At 46.2% G+C, this 20477-nt stretch overlaps 1 protein-coding gene across 6 annotated transcripts in view; it reads left to right on the top strand.

Moving 5' to 3' along the window:
• Window positions 1-2931: 2931 nt before the first annotated feature.
• The window catches only part of ppm1ba (protein phosphatase, Mg2+/Mn2+ dependent, 1Ba), a 139161-nt gene continuing 121615 nt past the window's right edge, over window positions 2932-20477 (top strand). For 3 of the 6 annotated variants that reach the window (XR_013578714.1, XM_078557192.1, XM_078557195.1), the window contains exon 1: window positions 2933-3229. The gene's annotated coding sequence lies outside the window, so the exon portion shown is untranslated. Of the gene's footprint in view, window positions 3230-20477 lie in introns of all 6 variants that reach the window. The other 3 variants (XM_078557191.1, XM_078557190.1, XM_078557193.1) reach the window with 2 other exon arrangements.

Below are 20477 nucleotides of genomic sequence, written 5' to 3'. Positions count from 1 at the left end.
CATGCAACAATCACATCATGGATTTTTAGCACCTGAGGTGGTAGTACAGCACCTCTCAACACAATTGTGCATATTGTACACGTTAGTTTTTGGCATCGTTTTAAAATAAACCATGGGGCCATAGGTAAGAGTGCAGCTAGTTCTGGAGCACAGTGCTTCAGTACTATTGCTGGGATGTTGTCAGGGCTCATAGTCTTTGCAGTATCCAGTACCTTCAGTCTTTTCTTGATATCAGGTGGAGTGAATTGAATTGGCTGAAGACTGGCATCTGTGATGCTGGGCGTTTCAGGAGGGGGCCGAGATGGATCATTCACTCAGCACTTCTGACTGAAGATTGTTACAAATGCTTCAGCATTGTCTCTTGCATTGATGTGTTGGGCTCCACCATCATTGAGAAGGATGGGGATATTTGTGGAGTCTCCTCCACCAGTTAGTCGTTTAATTGTCCGCCACCATTCGCAACTGGATGTGGCAGGACTACAGAGCTTAGATCTGATCCATTGATTGTGGAATCAGTTAGCTCTGTCTATTGCATGCTGCTTTCGCTGTTTGGCATGAAAATAGTCCTGTGGTGTAGCTTCACCAGGTTGACACCTCATTTTTAGGTATGCCTGATGCTGCTCCTGGCATGCCCTCCTGCACTTTTCATTGAACCAGAGTTGATCCCCTGGTTTGATTGTAATGGTAAAGTGGGGAATATGCCAGGCCATGAGGTTACAGATTGTGATTGTATACAACTCTGCTGCTGCTGATGACCTGCAGCACCTCATGGATGCCCAGTTATGAGTTGCTAGATCTGTTCAAAATCTATCCCATTTAGCACGGTGGTAGTGCCACACAACACGATGGAGGGTATCCTCAATGTGAAGACAGGACTTTGTCTCCACAAGGACTGTGCAGTGGTCACTCTTACCAATACTGTCATGGACAGATGTATCTGTGACAGGTTGGTGAGGATAAGGTCAAGTATGTTTTTCCATCTTGTTGGTTCCCTCACCACTTGCCACAGATACAGTCTAGCAGCCATGTCCTTTAGGACCCGGCTATCTCAGTCAGTAATGGTGCTACCGAACCACTTTTGGTGATGGACATTGAAGTCCCCCACCCAGAGTACGTTCTGTGTCCTTTCCACCCTCAGTGCTTCATCTAAGTGGTGTTCAACATGGCGATCAGATGCGGGGCTGGAAGCTGGTAATCAGCAGGAGGTTTCCTTGGTAATGTTTGACCTGTTGCTGTGAGATTTCATGGGGTCCAGAGTCGATGTTGAGAACTCTCAGGGCAACTCCCTACTGACTTGTTGATGGAGAAGTTACAGAATCACATTTTACTGATTGTGTCTGACTGAATAGAACTACTAAGCAAAAGCAAATGCTTGAATTTTTGCATGCAAACAGTTCTCATTAACTTGGTCCTGCATTCTGGCTGTTATTTTCCATGCTTTGTTGGCAACAGCAGAATAGAAATTTTCAGCACCTTAAAAAAGATCGTTCAATTGCCAAGTACAGTGTGACGTGCTGCTGGACTGTGCAGACTAGAAAGGTTCCAGGTTTGATTCTTGGTTTGTCTTGAGTTAGCCACGGTCAACCATAGCAGCAGCATGCGGCTACATTTGTCTCACAACTCTGGTTTAAGGTCCAAGACTACATCCAGAGGGATACGCTGAAGCTTGGTGAAGCCACGAGAAAGGCTCAATGAGGAACAGGCAAGGTTTAGGATCCTCCTGCCATTGTACCTTGAGGGGCTGAAAGTGGTGTAAAATCTTTTGGGCAGTACATATCAGGAAATGTTTATTAAAATGTAAATGCACTCTGATTGTAAGTGGGTGAGGCATCCAAAAGTGTCATGTACTGGATTTAACCAAATTGATCCGTGTTGCACTATGTGAACTGCTACATTCAAATTGTACTGTAAGATTTTAAGAATAAAATGTATTTTTGGAAAAAAGAACCACTCTGTATTACCCCCTCCAGAGGGGAACTCAGCTAGATTCTGCTACTGATCCCACCTCCCATGATCAAGTGCCTGTTGAAGCAAAGCTGTGAAGACAGGATTTGAAATTGCTTATGCTTTTCTCATGACACTTTAGCCAGTGCTTAATACAGGCTTAGACATGAAGAATAAACCCCCTGTCCTCGTGGGACGTGGTCACTAGTAATCAATACAGTTTTAAAGTAATTATTATGGTACCTGTAAAACAACTTCACTAAATGGGAATAATCACTTCTTAACGGTTAAAAGGAAAATTTCGAGCAATGCATCGCAATCTGGGAAGTGGTTGACAATACAACTTTGCCTAAGTACACTCTCACATTCAGGGTACGCATCCCTGTTGCCTTGGCAGCTTCAGCACAACCTAAAATAGAACCTCAGCACGTCACGCATGTGGCAACCGAAAATCTTCTGATACAAATGTGAGACAGGAAGAAAAGGAATTATTAAAATACGTAATCAAATGTCTTAAGTGTGCCTTGATTTCAACATAATTGACGTATTCTTTAGATCCATGATTTTGATCAGATAAAAGGGTACAGTACAGAAGGGATGGTTGTGGGCAACCTGACATCATCGACTCCTATTGGCTGCTGGTGATTTCATCCCAGCAACATCTGGGCACAAGCTGCTTCCAAGGCAATAGGGTGGGTGGAGATCAACCTGCGTGACGAAACAATCGATTGACTTGCCATCCGGTCCAATGGACGATGGAGCTCGATGCATTCGGACCAATGATAACCGAGTGATGAAAAAGGAGGCGGGATTCAAAAAAAAATAAATTATATGTTTGACGATAAAATTGGGCCGATTAAAAAGTCTACACCGAATTTCCAGGATTTGAAGCGGGAGGAAGAGGGAAAAGACAGACACACAACCTCCTTCCCCCCGCCCCCCCCACCCCCATCACCCAACACAACTTTGGTTAAATTGTTAGCTGCGTGCGCCCGCCCGCTCGTAAGCGCCCATCTTCATGGAGTGAGCGGTCGTGGCGTCTGTTTCTTTTTTTCGGCCCGCACTTATTTCTTGTTTTTTTGAAAGGGATAATTCTTGATGTCCGCCTGAGACGTCATTAAAATGTCTGAAAATGTCCGCCGCTGTCAGCTGCAGGCACTGACGAGTAGCGATATAGTATAAAATAGTATTTTGAGAAAAATATTTTAAAAAAAAATTGACCCTCGCGTGTAAATCAGAAATCGGGAACTTACAGTGGGCCAAAGGCAGAGAGAAAAAAAAAGGAGTAAGTAGCCGGTTTTAAATATCTGGGAGGGTCACCATGTCGCCGAGTGTGTGCGCCCCACATCTCTTATCCGCTTCTAGCCCCCAACTCAATCTCCTCACTACCCCAACCCTCTTCCCCTCCCCCCCCTCACCCCCCAACCCCTTCCTCCTTTCATCGCCTCCCTTCCACGAGAGGCCGGGGCTTGTAAAAAGGCTTAGGCCCGAACTACATTTTTTGTTCCGAAAGTCTGTATGCGTTACTCTTGACTCTTTTCGTACATTAAAAAGCCAGGATTGGCACATCATCAATCGGGTGCTACCAGAATCTGTATTTGCACAGAAGAGAACTCCTGCCTTTAAAACAGCGAAGATCTTTTTCAAGATAATTTTTCCAAATATACTGTTTTTTTTTTATTTTTATTTTAACGAGCTTGAGTTTGATTTTTAAATACGCCGAGTCTTTGGGTATGGCTGAAAATGACATCCGTGCCCTTAACTGAGGAGCAGGCTAAACAAGGGGCTTGGAGAAAGGTCATTGTAGGCCTCTTGTGTACATTACCTACCCAGACTTGTGTTTGACAACTGTTTAGTGTTTTTTTTGAAACAAATGGAATTTAAAAAAAAATTTGAAAAGGAAGTAACGGTAAAAGTGTACGATATGTGCAATGACATTTTCACTTTTGTGATTTTAAAAAGGAGCTGACTGTTTTAGATTTCAGCTGATTTTGGATTAAAACGTTAACATACTTAGATACCTCTCTGCCCTTTTTTTTATTTAAAAAAAGGGAACTTTTAAATGGACTGACAATCCATGTTCTTGCTTATCATAAAGGTTTAACCCTAATATTTCCCTGCAATTAGCAGCTTTGGGTTCTTGAGAATCCTGACAATACTTTGCAAAATGTCTCTCATGCTGTTTTTCAGTTTTTTGATGCTTCCCATAAAATTTTCTATAAATCTATTCGTGTATTTCCATGGTTTAAATATTAGTAGTTCTAAATTGTGTACTTGTTGGATCAGAATTCCGTTCTACTAGTTGAACTCTTCGGTTTTTTTGAAGCTTTTATTTTAATTAAATTTATTTCGTTAATTGCTATTTTAGGATTTTATCTGTGTTTTCAAATTAATCATATTTGACAGGTTGAATGTGAAGTATTGTGTCTCTAATTTGTTTTAGCCTTGTAGATTTGACAGATTTTCTTTTTTGTAGAATGGCATTATTTTGGTGAACTATTTCTAGTGTTGCAACGCAGATTGTGTGAAAGGCTAATCTTATGTCATGATATCACTGTTAGGCCATTGTCACAGACTTCAGACACTCATATTGCAGTTCATTTAAACTGTGTTATAAATATCCCAGCTTTGTCAAATCCAAAACTGAAGTCATAATCTCAGGACTCTATTTTACTGGCTAATTTAAGAGGCCCCAAGACTGATTGTAAAATATTTCCTCTATGTTGCTGTGACATCATGTAAAATATTTCCTCTATGTTGCTGTGACATCAAGTAAATTCCCACTACTGTATTCCAAAAAGTAGAGAAAAACAGGCTTCTGTTTTAGAAACCGTATGTTTGCTGCCTAGTTTACATTTTTTAAGATGACAGGTCTTAATAACTTGAGGATGAAGAGTGCTAATTTGTACTCGAGTGGCAGAGATTGTAAATCACTATTTTGCATAAATTTTATAAAAATACATGAAAGCAAGATCGTAGGTATACCTGAAGAAGATGTGGAAGAACCACTACTAGTAAATAAGTATTCGAAAGCGAACTGTATTGAATAAAAGTAATGGAGCTAAAAGTAGGTAAGTCACCAGAAATAGATGGAATGCATCCTAAAATATTGAAATTTTCAGAGATATTTTGTAGCAGGAGCTTTGACAAGTAGAAGGTGGCAAATGTTACACACGGTTACGGAAAGGGGAAAGGATAAACCAGGAACTAAGCCAGTTAATGTCATTGTATTTGTGCGTAAACATGTAGAATGCATAATATGCGATAAAATCACTGAAAGCTTCAAAGAACATGGGTAAATTGGGAGCAGTCAGTATAGAGTTTTTAAAGTGTAAATCATGCCTAACTAAGATAATTTCTTCAAAGTAATCAGTATATGAACCAAATTAACCTGGTGGTATACATGGGTTTTCAGAAGATTGAATAGATGCCAGGTAAGAGATTTACAATAAAAAATAAGGCATGTGTTATTTGAGAGGCTGTAGCTGCATGGATTAAGAGATGGATGGCAAATTGGGGGTGATGGACAGAAAACTATGAGTACAGGTAATTGGATGTTTTCCACATTGCTGGGAGGCGGGTCACAGGTTGCAGGACCTGTTGTTTACAATTATTGTAATTGATTTGGACATTGGCACAACAGGAATTTTAGGAAGCTTGCTGATGCCGAATAGATAGGTCATTTCTTTCTAACAAAAAAAAATGCTTCAAAGCTAGTTTAAGAGCCACAGTCTCTTAGTAGGCAATTGAACTGGATTGTCAACAGGGAAAGGTAAAAGTGGATAGAAGCAAGTTTTGGACTATGTTGGGGAAGGTGAGGGATTTTCAAGGATACTTCTAATGTAAGGTGCAGAAACACATTGTTGCAAACAGAGTTTTTTCTTTTTGAATGTACTAAGTAATGGCCCACATTGAACATTTAAAAGGAACAAAAATTCTTGCATATAAATATAAAACATTTTCTCACCATTTGAAAAGCCTTAAAGCACTTTGAATCATTGGGTTTTACAGCATGGAAGGAGACCATAGGACTTATTGTACCTGCATTGTTTCTATGAAAGAGCGAATCATTCAGTTCCATTGCATAGCTCTTCCTCCATTCATCATTTTAAGCTCTAATATTTCAAATGTTTATCCACATCTTTTAAAATCTGTAATGGACTTCTTTTCCACCGTAGTTTCTGATGAGGCATTCTAGACCCTAAAAATCCAATGCATTATTTTTAAAAAAAATCCTGATATCTTCCTTTGATCTTTTCATCATGGCCTTTAACTCATGCTCTCTAGTTACTGACTTGCTGACCAGTGAAAATAGTTTTTCCCCTATTTACCTTTTTCAAAAGCCCTTCATAAGTTTGATGTGCTCTTTCAGATCTCCCCAGCCTTCTCTACTCTTTTAAAAAAAAAAAAAAAATTCTCTTACTTGGACTTGTAGCTAAAACCTCTCATCCCCAATACCACCTTAGTGAATATGTAGTCTCTCTAGGCCATCATTGCATGCATCTTCAAGTGGGACGCCCAGAACAGGACGCGTGATTCTAATTGCAGCCTGAATACGTTTTAAGATGTAGCCTTAGCTCTTTGCTTTTGCATTTGATGCCCTAGTTTTAAATCCTGAATCCCACATCGTTTAGTAGCAATAAAGAAGAAAGATTTAGAAACATGGGAACAGGAGTAGACCATTTCACCCCATGAGTCTGTTTCTGTCATTTGGTGAGATCGTAGCTGATCTGCATCTAACTCCATTCACCTGCCTTAGGTCCATTTTCTTAATACCCTTGGCTAGCAAAATCTACCAATCTCAATTTTAAAATTATTAATTGAGCAGCTTCTGCCTTTTGTGGGCATTTGATTTTAAGGTTATGTTCTGGAGTCCCCCACCAGCAGGAAAGTTTTTTTCTCTCTATCTGCCCTATCAATTTATTTCAAAATCTTAAAAGCCCTCAAATCAAGTCTCCCTTAACCTTATATCTTCCAGGAAATACAAGTCTTGTTTATGTAATCGTTCTTCATAATCTGACCCTTGGAGCCCTGCTTCCTGGTGAATTTACGTTGCACTCCTTCCAAAGCAACTATATGCATTCTAAAGTGCGGTGACCAAAACTATGCACAATACTCCAAATGTGATCTAACCAGAGCTTGTATAACTGTAACAAAACCCCCCTCCTTTGCATTCTTGCCATCTAATTATGAAGGCTAACTTTCCATTTGCTTTTTTTTTGTGCCTGACTTTTACATTTTAGTGATCTGCTTACGTGGACCCCTAACTCTGTTCATGTTGTCGTTATTCCTGGCTTTTCAGCATTTAAAAAAATTGTTGTATCCACCATTTTTTGGTCCAAAATGCTAGACCCTTACAATTACCTGTGTTGAAATCCATCTGCCTCGGTTTTTCCCACTTCAGTCTATCAATGCCTATTTGTAAATTTAGGTTCCTTTCTACACAGTTTACTGTGTCACCAATCATTAGATATATGACTCTCTCTAAAGTTATCTAAATCATTAATAAATGTAGTGAATAGTTAAGATCCCAGCATAGATGGTTATGGGTCACCATTAGTCACTTTCTTCCAATTCGAGTACATATCTATTACCCCTACTCTGACTTTTACCATAGAATTATTCTCTTAACCAGATCAATAATTTGCCTTCAATTCCATGACCTTTTAATTTTAGCTAACAGTCTCTTATATGGAACCTGATCAAATGTTGTTTGGAAGTCCACGCGAACTACATTTAAAGACATGGCCATGTCTACTACTTTAGTTACTTCCTCAAAAAATTCAATTAGATTCATTAGACATGCCCTGCCCATTACAAATTCATGTTGGCTGTCTCTAATCAGTTTACATTTCTATAAGCGCTTAGTCCTTAATTATGGATTTTAATAACTTTCCCACAACGTATGTTAGACAAACAGTTGTAATCAGTTTCGGTCTTTGACTCATTCTTAGTTTCCCTGCGACGTCAGGTATACTATCCTTTTTCTCTACAGTGAAGACTGACGCAAAGTAATGATTCAACAAGTTTGTCATTTCCTGATTTTCAATTGCAATATTACCCACATCTATTTTTAGCAGCTTTCACAGTCTCAGGATGCCCCAAAGCACTTTGCAGCCAGTGGAGTATTTTTTGAAATATAGTCACTGTTATAATGTCGGAAAGAATGTATTCTTGACTTGCTTTTCAGGTTTTGATGTATCTGAGGCCCAAGTGTCTGCTTTTCTACACCTTTTAAAACTTTTATATTAAGTATATATGCCCTTTTATTTGTGTCAAAACTTGTTACCTCGCATTTTCTGCATTAAATTATAGTTTTTCTCCCTATATGTCTCTGCCTCTCTTTCCTCCTTTAAGACACTCATTAATACCTATGTCATTGACCAAGTTTTTTGTCATCTGTCCTAATATCTCCTTTTGTGAATCGGATTTTGTTTGATAACACTCCTGTGAAGCTCTTGGGATGTTTTACTGCATCCAAATGTACTATTTAAATGCAAACATTTTTTTAACTTGTTTTCATAATGTGAAAAATCTGGCAAGGGCACATTTATTATGTGACCCTAGTTGTCTGAGAAGGTAGTGGCCATTCACCTTGAACTGCAATGATGTTAGATAGGGAGTTTCAGGATTTTTACTCAGTGATGATGAAAGGACCATAACTTGTATTTATATAGTGTTGTTAACATAGGAAAACATTCCAAGGGTCTTCACATTACCTTTATGAACCACATATGGAGATATTAGGGCAGCTGATCAAAAGCTTCATCAAAGAGGTAGGTTAAAATAGAGTCCTAAAGGAGGATAGGAAGATGGAAATTTTTAGGGAGTGAATTCCAGAGCTTAAGGCCTGGACAGCTGAAGGCACGGACACAAATAGAGTATCAATTAAAATCAGGGATGCTTAAGTAGCTAGAGTTAAAGGATTGCATATATCTCTGAGAGTTGTGGAGCTGAAGGAGATTAGAGTTTAGTGGAAGGGTGAGTCCATGGAGGGATTTTAAAACAAGGATGAGAATTTTAAAATTGAAGTGTTGCTTAGCTATCAGCCAATGTAGGTCAGCAAGCACAAGGTGATAGGTGAAAGGGACTTGGGGTGAGGTAGAATATTGGCAGCAGAGCTTTGGACGCTCTCAAGTAGGCAAATGATCGACTGTGGAAGGCTAGCCAGTAGTGTATTGCAAACGTCAAGTTTAGCAGTTGTTGGTTGTCCCTTGATTTGAGAATGACATCTACTCAGGGTTGCGAGTTTCTGGCATGGGTTTTTGTGTGACACAGCAGGCCGATTCCTGACCCTCAGATCTTTGGGTACATGGGGCAGGACGTCCCCTGAGATAGTGGGATCAAGAGTACAGGATTTGCTTCCTTTTGCTTCCTTCTGTGCCGCTGCTCTACCACATTATTAAGGCGCCAGGTCTTGGAGGTTTGATGGAGAAGTTTTCGCTGTTCTGAGCAGTTGGTAGCAAACTCCTCCTGGTCATTAAGTTCAATGCCACAGCACTTCAGTGAGAGTTTGAGTGTCTTTGAAGTGTTTTCTTTGTCCTCCCCAAGAGCATTGGCCATTTGAGATTAGAGAGAACAGGTACTGGCAAGTGAGATGGTTTTCAGGCAAGTGAGACGGTTTTCAGTCATCTGGACACAGTGGCCAGTCCATTGATTTTGGAGGAGTTTTGCCTGAATGCTCTGGAGCTGACTTCAAGAAGGATGCCAGCGCTTGTTTGACAGCCCTTCCTTTGAATCTGGAGGATGTGGTGGAGGCATTGCTGGTGGGACATTACATGTGTGCTTGTGTTTCGCTGGCATGTGCGCTTGTGTCTCGCTGGTATGCACTCCGTGTTTCTCTGCAGTACAGGGCCGTAGTGATGACTGCTCAGTGCACCAGGACTTTTGTTGACTTGCAGAGGCCTTTGTTGTCAAACACTTGCTGCTGTACTTGATAGAAGGCTGAACTGATGCAGCTGATGGAGTGTAGGATCGCCTCATCAATGGTGGCCTTTTGAGAGAGGTAGCTGTCAAGTTATGGAAAGTGCTCAACGTATTCTAGAGTCTCTTGAGCATATGTGGAAGGTGGAATATTTGGCTGACCAGGTTTTTTTTTATTCGTTCATGGGATGTGAACGTCGCTGGCTAGGCCAGCATTTATTGCCCATCCTTAATTGCCCCTGAGAAGCTGGTGGTGAGCTGCCTCCTATAACTGCTGCAGTCCATGTGGTGTATGTACACCCAAAGTGCTTTAAGGGAGGATTTTGAGACAGTGAAGGAATCGCGATTATATTTCCAAGTCAGGATGGTGAGTGACTTGAAGGGGAACTTGCAGTGGTGATGTTCCCATGTGTCTGCTGTCCTTCAAAATGGTAGAGATCAGGGTTTGGAAGGTGCTGTCTAAGGTGCAGGTTGATGTGAGTTTTGTTTGGCAACTTTCAAGGACGGGTTGAGTTTCTTGTTTGAAATTGAAGAGACCGAGAGTGGTTTCCAAATCTGGTACAGAGTGGCAATGACACTGTAGTCGTCCACAACCTGTACATCGTGTATGTTTATGGTGGTAAGTTTGGTTTTGGCACAGAGGCGACTAAGGATAGTGTTTTCCATCTAGATGGTATTTAATACTGACACCAGAGGGCAGTTGATATTTGTTGAGGTGAACAGCCACCGTTGGGTAGATCATAAATAGTACGGGGCTACCTCATAGCCTTGCATTCAAGACAGGCCCATAGAAAGGAGCCACCAACCTTCAGCTGTCTCAAGACAGTTGCAGTCATATCATGAGGCAATTGCAGGATTGGGATGAAGTTTCTTGGATATCCAAACCTTTGGTGCACAGTTCTCAGATCCTCGCGGCTTATTGAGTCAAGTGCTTTGGTCAGGTTGATGAATGCAACAAAGAGTTCCTGTTTGGTTCTCAACATTTTTCTTGGATTTTTCTAGCAACAAAGACCATGTCAGAGTTCCCTCTGGAAGGTGTAAAGCCACACTGTGTCTTTGGGAGGATTTCCTCAGCCACAGGAAGTAGGTGATTCAAGAGAATGTGTGTCAGGAATTTCCCTGCTATGGACAAGAGGGCAATGCCTTAATAGTTTCCACAGCATAATTTAGCTCCCATCTTGAAGACAGTTACAGTTGTCACATTCCTGAAGTTGAGCATGGAGTCCTTTTTTCTTCCAAATCCATAGGAAGGGTGCATGGAGTCTTGATATGAGCAAAAGTCTGTCAGCCTTGAAGACCTCAGCTGGAATATTATCGGGACCACAGGCTTTGTTCCCTTTCATCTTTAAAAGTCTCTCTACTAAGTCAAGGTGCTGATCCACCTTGAAGTCTAGAGGTGACAAAGGTGTGAATGAGCGTTTCAGCGGCAGATGAGCTGAGGCAGATGTGGGTGGTGTTATGGAGATGGAAATAGGAGGACTTGGTGATGGTGGGTGATGGTGTGGATGTGTGTTCGAAAGCTCATCTTGGTCGAGAACAATCTGGTTCAACCTCAGACAGCTGCCAGGGAGAGGAATGGAGTGGTAGTGGGGACCAAAGGCAATGGCTTTGGTCTCCCCAATATTTATTTGGGGATAATTTCTGCTCACCCAAGTATTGGATGTCAGACAAGTCTCATAATTTAGTGACAGTGCAAGAATTGGAGGGAGGCAGATTTGGGTGATGTTAAAGTACATGTGTAAACTGACATTGTGTTTTCAGATGTTGTCCTTGGGGGACATCAGAGGTAAGTATACAGGAATGGGAAGAAAAGCCATTACAAGTGATACTCTGGATATGATTAGATGGAAAAGAATGCAACAGGGGAATGCAACCCACCCAGCTAGACGAAGGTGGGGAGATGTGGTCAGCTGAGTCGAAGGAGTTCTGGGAAGGATGTGCAGATTTGGGAGGCAATAACATATTGTTAAGTTGAAGATGGGGTGATAGTTTGCAATTGGAGATGGGGCGATAGTTTGCAAGGATGGTATGGTCAGGGGTTGAATTTTGCAAGGAGTGGGATCATGATGGCAGAGTTGAAGGAGAGAAGGACCGTACCCGAAGAGAGAGTACTGTTACCAATATCACCTGACGTGAGAGCCAGGAAGGGAATGTTGGTATATAAGTAAGTCAGCATGGCATATGTGTAAGCCTGCAGAATGTACTCGGGTGGTGGGGGGGGTGCGGGGGGGTACTAAAATGCTCATCACCAAATGTGGCTTGGCAGCACCAGTGCTGGCCTAGTCCTTGAGGATATATCTGCCAAACTGGGCCTGCGACAGGTGGTCTGAGAACCAACAAAGGAAAAGAACCTCTTTAACCTCTACCTCAGCAATCTATTGGTAGGACTGACCATTGCACAGTCCTTGTAGAGACTAAGTCCTGTCTTCACACTGAGGTTAGCCTCCATTGTGGTTTGTGGTACTACCATTGCTAAATGAGAGAGAGGCAAGAGGTGAGAGTAATTGTTAAATGTTGCCCTGATGTCAAGGGTAGAGTATGACATCAAGGAGCACTGGCAAAATTCAAGTCATTGGGAATCAGCGGGTTGGCGTGATACCAAGCACAAAGGAAGATGGTTGTGGTTGTTAGAGGCCAATCATCTCAGTCCCAGGACCTCGCTGCCTGAGTTCCTCAGGGAAATGACCTTGACCCGACCATCTTAAGCTGCTTCATCAATGACCTTCCCTCCATCATAATGTCAAAAGTGGGGACGTTCACTGATAATTACAGAGTTGTGTACTATTTGTGATACCTCAGATACTGAAGCAGTCCGTGTCCTTATGCAGCAAGACCTAGACAACATTCAGGCTTGGGTTGTTAAGTGGCAAGTAATATCCACACACACAATTGCCAGGCAGTGACCATCTCCAACAAGAGAGAATCTAACCATTTCCTGTTGACATTCAATGGCATTAGCATCGCTGAAACGCTCACCATCCACATCCTGGCAGTTACCATTGACCAGAAATTTAACTGGATCAGCCATATAAATACTGTGACTACAAGAGCAGTTCAGGGGCTGGAAATTTTGTGGTGAGCAACTCTAATCCTGATTCCCCAAAGCCTGTTCACCAGCTAAAAGGTAGAAGTCAGGAGTGTAATGGAATACTGTCCACTTGCTTGGATGAGTGCAGTTCCAACATCACTCAAGAAGCTCAACACCTTCTGGGATAAGGTAACCTCCTTGATCGTTAACCTATCCACACCACAAACATTCAGTCCCTCTGCTACAGGTGCACAGTGGCAGCAGTATGTACCATCTATTAGATTCAGTGGAAAAACTTGTCAAGCCTCCTTCAACTGCACCTTCCAAAGGCATGAACTCCCCCACCGAGAAGGACAAGGGCAGCAGGCACAAGGGAACACCACCATCTTGGAAATCCCTATCCAAGCTAGACCCCACCCTGACTTGGAACTATATTGCCATTCTTTCACTATCACTGGGTCAAGAACCTGGAACAACTCCCTACCTAACAGCACTGTGGGTATCACCACATGGACTGCAGCAGTTCAATAAGATGGCTCACCAACACCTTCTCCAGAGCAAGTAAAAATGGGCAACAAATGTTGGCCTTGCCAGCAGTACTCACATACCATGAAAGGATAAAAAAAAAAATTGACAACAGATCTAGCAGCTCAAAACTGGGCACCCATGAAATGCTGTGGGCCAGCAGCAGCAGAATTGTATTCAACTGCAATCTAACTTCATGGGCCGGCATATATCTCACTCTACTATGACTATCAAGCTAGGCGATCAAGCCTGGTTCAGTGAGGAGTGCAGGAGAGCATGCCAGGTGTAGCACCAGGCATACTTAAATGCAATGCCAACCTGGTGAAACTACACCAAAGACCTCATGCTTGCTAAAGAAATGAAGCAATATTTGGCAGATAGAGCTGAGCAATTCCACAACCAACAGATCAGATCAAAGCTCTGTTGTCTATTCAGTTGTGAACATGGTGAAGAACTGAACAACTAACCAGAGATGAGCCCAGCATGTCAGTGCAGAACATAAGGCTGAAACATTTGCAACCATCCTCAGTCAGAAGCGCCAAGTGGATGAACCATCTTGGCCTGTCCTGAGATCCCCAACATCGAAGATGCCAGCCTTCAGACAATGTGTTCACTCCATGTGATATCCAGAAACTGCTGAATGCACTGGATACAGTGAATGCAATAGGCCCTGACAACATCCTTGCTGTAGCACTGAGGATTGTGCTGCAGAACTAGCTGCGCCTCTTGCTGAGCTAACCCAGTACAGCTACAACACTGGCATCTCCCTGACTTTGTGGAAAGTTGCCCAGGTATGTCCTATCCACAAAAAGCAGGACAAATCCAATCTGCTCCATCAGTATTCTCTCAATCATCAGCATAGTGATGCAAGATGTCATTTACAGTGCTATCAAATGACACATGCTCAGCAAGAACCTTACTAATGCACAGCTTGGGTTATGCCAGGACCACTCAGTCCCTGACCTTATTACAGCTTTAGTCCAAGCATGAACAAAGAGCTGAATTCCAGAAGCGAGGTGAGAGTATCTATCCTTAACATCAAGGTGACATTTGACTGAGTGTAGCATCAGGGAGCCCTAGCAAAATTTAAGTAATTGAGAATTAGGGGAAAACTCTTCACTGGTTGGAGTCATACCTAGCATAAAGGAAGATGGTTGTGGTTGTTGGAGGTTATCATCTCAGTCCCAGGACACCGATGCAGGATTTCCTCAGGGTAGTGTCCTGGGCCTAGCAATCATCAGCTGCTTTATCAATGATGTTCCCTCTATCATTAGGTCAGAAGCGGGGATGTTCACTGTTGATTGCACAGTGTTCAGTACCATTCGGGGCTCCTCATACTGAAGCAGTCCATGCCCTTGTGCAGCAAGACCTGGAAAAAATTCAGGCTTGGGCTGTTAAGTGGCAAGTAACCTTTGCACCAGACAGTTATCAGGCAAGTGCTTACCCTTGTCCTGCTATTATCACATTCTGCTTTCTTACCTTAATGCCACTATCAGCATTTTTTTAGCCCTTTCTGCTACCATTAACGCTTCCTTTGCCCTTTTGTTCATGACATCTTTGTCAATCTCTCCTTTGCCCCTACCTATTGCTGGTCTTCTATCCAGCTTCACCTGCTCCACCCCCCTTAAACAGTATAAATTTCATCACATTTCTACTTCTCTAGCTCTGAAGGGTCAAACAGACTCAAAACGTCAACTCTGTTTCTCTCCGCAGATGCTGTCAGACCTGCTGAGTTTTTCTGGCACTTTCTGTTTTTGTTTCAGACTTCCAGCATCCGCCGTATTTTGCTTTTATCTTAAGTACCAGGCAATGAGTGCAGCTCCAACAAAACTCAAGAAGCTTGACACCATTTAGGATAAAGCAATCTTCTAGATTGTCATCCCATCCACCACCACAAATATTCACTCCCTCTGCTACTGGTGCACAGTGGCAGCAGTGTGTAGCATCTGTTAGATGCAGCGCACATACTTAACAAGACTTTTTAGATAGCACCTTCCAAATGTGCAACTTCTAAAACCCTAGAAGGACAAAGGCAGCAGGTGCGGTGGAACAACACCACCTGCAAGTTCCCCTTCGAGCCACACACCATCTTGACTTGGAACTATATTGCTGTTCCTTCACTCTCGCTGGGTCAAAAACCTAGAACTCCCTCCTTATCAGCACTCTGGGTATCCCTACACTACATGGGCTGCAGCGGTTCAAGAAGGCAGCTCACCACCAGCACCTCGAGGGCAATTAGGATGGGAAACAAATGCTGACCTTGCCTGCAGTGTTCATATCATATGAAAGAATTTTTAAAAATCACAATGGATCTAGCAACTCAAAACTAGAGAAGATGATAATGGAATGAACTTGCTGCTCTCGTTCTTGATGCTGATGTTTGGCGGCACAGAGCTACTGTTGAAATGTGTTCGTATAGTGCATCCTATTGTACCCAGGGCTATCCCAAAGATGCACTGGGGGACATCCCCCATCTCCCACAAGTCCCCATGTGAGGATTGCAAGGCAATTGCCCTGGAAGTTCAAACTTCTGTTGGGAAATTGCCCTGCACTGGGAACGATCCGATAATCTGAGTTAAATCACAGTCTTCGGATGGTTCTGACTGTCTTACAGGAAAAGTTATCCAGGAAATGATAGAATTAATAACTCCTGGGTAACTATAGTACTGACGCCACCCCCTATCCCCTGACTACCCCACCCCCAACTGCTTTCCCAATCCCCTAACTCCCCCCACCCCAACCCCTGACTACCTCCACTGACCCACCCCCACCCCTCCCGTTATGGACCCCAGAAACGAAGAAAAAATCCCGGAATGGCCTCGTGCAGTTCGTTCTTTTTTGACTATTTTGAGTTCTGCGCATGTGCCAGCTGGAGAACGGCTGCACATGTGCAGTTGGTTGGGATTCCCATCTTCAAGCCAGTAAATGGCCCTGCATACATGCACAGTGGGTCCTTTTTGCCTTTTTTATTATTTAAAGGGAGCCCTGCACCTGAGCAGAAGAAGAAACAAAAGCAAAAGTGAAATAGAGGAAGAAAGAAGATCAGAGGACTCACAAGAAAAATATCATTACAGAGAGGCACAGGAGAAGCTGGACACGAGAGTGGGAGCTGCAGAGAGCTGATTTCCCAGAAGAAGAGCAAAAAGCCCCAGAAACCAGGGAGAGGGACAGAAAAAAGTCCCAGGAAGACAGTTAAGTCAATGAACAAGAACAGGAATTGGAAACATGCCCTGTTCAGAGAAGTTAAAGTAAGGAGCAGAGGAAAAGGCACCGAACTAGGGAGAAAGCTCTGGGGAGCATAATTAAGGCAGAGTGGGTTTGCAGGAAGCCAAAAGATCCGAGGAGACAGCTGAAGGTTGGTGACTCCTTTCTACGGGCCTGTGAAGCAGTTGTGTTCTGTCGGCATGGCTGAGTCGCTGAGAGAGGTGCGTAGAAGGCGAAGCCTGAATGCACGTGGCGATCCAGGGGAGAGGAACATGGGAAAGAGAGATTGAAGCCAGGAGGTGGGTCCTTGTTGCAGATGTCTGAGAGAGAGCTTCCCTTGGAAGAATATTCCAAGGCGAGTTATTTGAGAGTGGAGATTGAAACCCCACCGTGTGAAAGACAAGTTTCTGTGAGAGCAATTGGCTCACGGTGTGACCGAGTGTCTGGGAGAGTTGTTGAGAGATCCATAGCATCTGTTTTGGGTGACACCTGTCACCTTAATCTTGCAGTGTGGTGTGTCAGACTACAGGTTGCCTATATATACTAACTGTGAGCATTAGAGTATATGATACGTTTTTTGTAACTTGTTATTCTTACGAATCTATATATATCCGTGAAGCTATGGTTGTGGGTGAAGGAGTAGTGTAATATAGTTAATCTTTTTCTTGTTTAATAAATGTTTTATTCTTTCGTTAAAAGTATATCAGCAGACTCTGACTCTTCAGTAGCTGCCCTCCATGTTTTTAAACAAAAAAAAGGTTAGGACCTATCAAGCCAGGTTCTACCAGGGACCTAACTTGTCCAGTAGTAACATCAGCTGGGATCATAACACTTGCCCAAACCCCGCCCCCAACCCATCCTATGGTGACCAGCCCCAGTTCTCTCGCTCGCGCGCTCTTTCTCGCTCGCGCGCTCTTTCTCGCTCGCGCGCTCTTTCTCGCTCGCGCGCTCTTTCTCGCGCTCTTTCTCTCTCGCGCTCTCTCTCGCGCGCTCTCTCTCTCGCGCTCTCTCTCTCGCGCTCTCTTTCTCTCGCGCTCTCTTTCTCTCGCGCTCTCTTTCTCTCGCGCTCTCTTTCTCTCGCGCTCTCTTTCTCTCGCGCTCTCTCTCTCTCGCGCTCGCGCTCTCTCGCGCGCGCGCTCTCTCTCGCGCGCGCACGCTCTCTCTCTCTCTCGCGCTCTCTCTCTCGCGCTCTCTCTCTCTCTCGGTGCTCTCTCTCTCTCTCTCGCGCTCTCTCTCTCGTGCTCTCTCTCGTGCTCTCTCGCGCGCTCTCTCGCGCGCTCTCTCGCGCGCTCTCTCGCGCGCTCTCTCGCGCGCTCTCTCGCGCGCTCTCTCGCGCGCTCTCTCGCGCTCTCGCGCGCTCTCTCTCTCTTGCGCGCTCTCTCTCTCTTGCGCGCTCTCTCTCTCTTGCGCGCTCTCTCTCTCTTGCGCGCTCTCTCGCTCTTGCGCGCTCTCTCTCTCTTGCGCGCTCTCTCTCTCTCTCTCTCGCGCTCTCTCTCTCGCGCTCTCTCTCTCGCTCTCTCTCTCTCTCTCTCGCGCGCTCTCTCGCGCGCTCTCTCGCGCGCTCTCTCGCGCGCTCTCTCGCGCGCTCTCTCGCGTGCTCTCTCGCGCGCTCTCGCGCGCTCTTGCGCGCTCTCTCTCTCTTGCGCGCTCTCTCTTGCGCGCTCTCTCTCTTGCGCGCTCTCTCTCTTGCGCGCTCTCTCTCTCTCTCTCCCGCGCTCTCTCTCTCTCGCGCTCTCTCTCTCGCGCGCTCTCTCTCTCTCTCTCGTGCGCTCTCTCTCTCTCTCGCGCTCTCTCTCTCTCTCTCGTGCGCTCTCTCTCTCTCTCGCGCGCTCTCTCTCTCTCTCTCGCGCGCTCTCTCTCTCTCGCGCGCGCTCTCTCTCTCTCTCTCGCGCGCGCTCTCTCTCTCTCGCGCGCTCTCTCTCTCTCTCGCGCGCGCGCTCTCTCTCGCGCGCGCGCTCTCTCTCTCTCGCGCGCGCTCTCTCTCTCTCGCGCGCCCTCTCTCTCTCTCGCGCGCCCTCTCTCTCTCTCGCGCGCCCTCTCTCTCTCTCGCGCGCCCTCTCTCTCTCTCGCGCGCCCTCTCTCTCTCTCGCGCGCCCTCTCTCTCTCTCGCGCGCCCTCTCTCTCTCTCGCGCGCTCTCTCGCTCGCGCTCTCTCTCTCGCGCTCTCTCGCGCTCTCTCTCTCTCTCTCTCGCCCTCTCTCTCTCGCCCTCTCTCTCTCTCTCGCCCGCTCTCTCTCTCGCGCTCTCTCTCTCGCGCTCGCTCTCTCTCGCGCTCGCTCTCTCGCGCTCTCTCTCTCTCGCGCTCGCTCTCTCTCGCGCTCGCTCTCTCTCGCGCTCGCTCTCTCTCGCGCTCGCTCTCTCTCGCGCTCGCTCTCTCTCGCGCTCGCTCTCTCTCGCGCTCGCTCTCTCTCGCGCTCGCTCTCTCTCGCTCGCGCTCTCTCTCGCGCTCGCGCTCTCTCTCGCGCGCGCGCTCTCTCTCGCGCGCGCGCTCTCTCTCTCTCTCTCGCGCTCTCTCTCTCTCTCGCGCTCTCTCTCTCTCGTGCTCTCTCTCTCTCTCTCTCGCGCTCTCTCTCTCTCGCGCTCTCTCGCGCTCTCTCTCGCGCTCTCTCTCGCGCTCTCTCTCGCGCTCTCTCTCGCGCTCTCTCTCGCGCTCTCTCGCGCGCTCTCTCGCGCGCTCTCGCGCGCTCTCGCGCGCTCTCTCTCTCTCGCGCGCTCTCTCTCTCTCGCGCGCTCTCTCTCTCTCGCGCGCTCTCTCTCTCTCGCGCGCTCTCTCTCTCTCGCGCGCTCTCTCTCTCTCGCGCGCTCTCTCTCTCTCGCGCGCTCTCTCTCTCTCGCGCGCTCTCTCTCTCTCGCGCGCTCTCTCTCGCGCGCTCTCTCTCTCTTGCGCGCTCTCTCTCTCTCGCGCTCTCTCTCTCGCGCTCTCGCGCTCTCTCTCTCGCGCGCTCTCTCTCTCTCTCGCGCGCTCTCTCGCGCGCTCTTGCGCGCTCTTGCGCGCTCTCTCTTGCGCGCTCTCTCTCTCTTGCGCGCTCTCTCTCTTGCGCGCTCTCTCTCTCTCGCGCTCTCTCTCTCGCGCGCTCTCTCTCGCGCGCTCTCTCTCGCGCTCTCTCTCGCGCTCTCTCTCGCGCTCTCTCTCTCGCGCGCTCTCTCGCGCGCTCTCTCTCGCGCGCTCTCTCTCGCGCGCTCTCTCTCGCGCGCTCTCTCTCGCGCGCTCTCTCGCGCGCTCTCGCGCGCTCTCTTTCTCTCTCGCGCGCTCTCTTTCTCTCTCGCGCGCTCTCTTTCTCTCTCGCGCGCTCTCTTTCTCTCTCGCGCGCTCTCTTTCTCTCTCGCGCGCTCTCTCTCTCGCGCTCTCGCTCTCGCGCTCTCTCTCGCTCTCGCGCTCTCTCTCGCTCTCGCGCTCTCTCTCGCTCTCGCGCTCTCTCTCGCTCTCGCGCTCTCGCTCTCTCGCGCTCTCTCTCTCTCGCGCTCTCTCTCGCGCTCTCTCTCTCGCGCTCGCTCTCTCGCTCTCTCTCGCGCTCGCTCTCTCTCGCGCTCGCTCTCTCTCGCGCTCGCTCTCTCTCGCGCTCGCTCTCTCTCGCGCTCGCTCTCTCTCGCGCTCGCTCTCTCTCGCGCTCGCTCTCTCTCGCGCTCTCTCTCTCTCGCGCTCGCTCTCTCTCGCGCTCGCTCTCTCGCGCTCGCTCTCTCGCGCTCGCTCTCTCGCGCTCGCTCTCTCGCGCTCGCTCTCTCGCGCTCGCTCTCTCGCGCTCTCTCTCTCGCGCTCTCTCTCTCGCTCTCTCTCTCTCGCTCTCTCTCTCGCGCTCTCTCGCGCTCTCTCTCTCGCGCTCTCTCTCTCGCGCTCTCTCTCTCGCGCTCTCTCT

Source organism: Cetorhinus maximus, chromosome 14 (genome assembly GCF_964194155.1).
Source record: "Cetorhinus maximus chromosome 14, sCetMax3.hap1.1, whole genome shotgun sequence".
Taxonomy (NCBI): Eukaryota; Metazoa; Chordata; class Chondrichthyes; order Lamniformes; family Cetorhinidae; genus Cetorhinus; species Cetorhinus maximus.
This window is presented reverse-complemented; position numbering and strand designations above follow the sequence as displayed.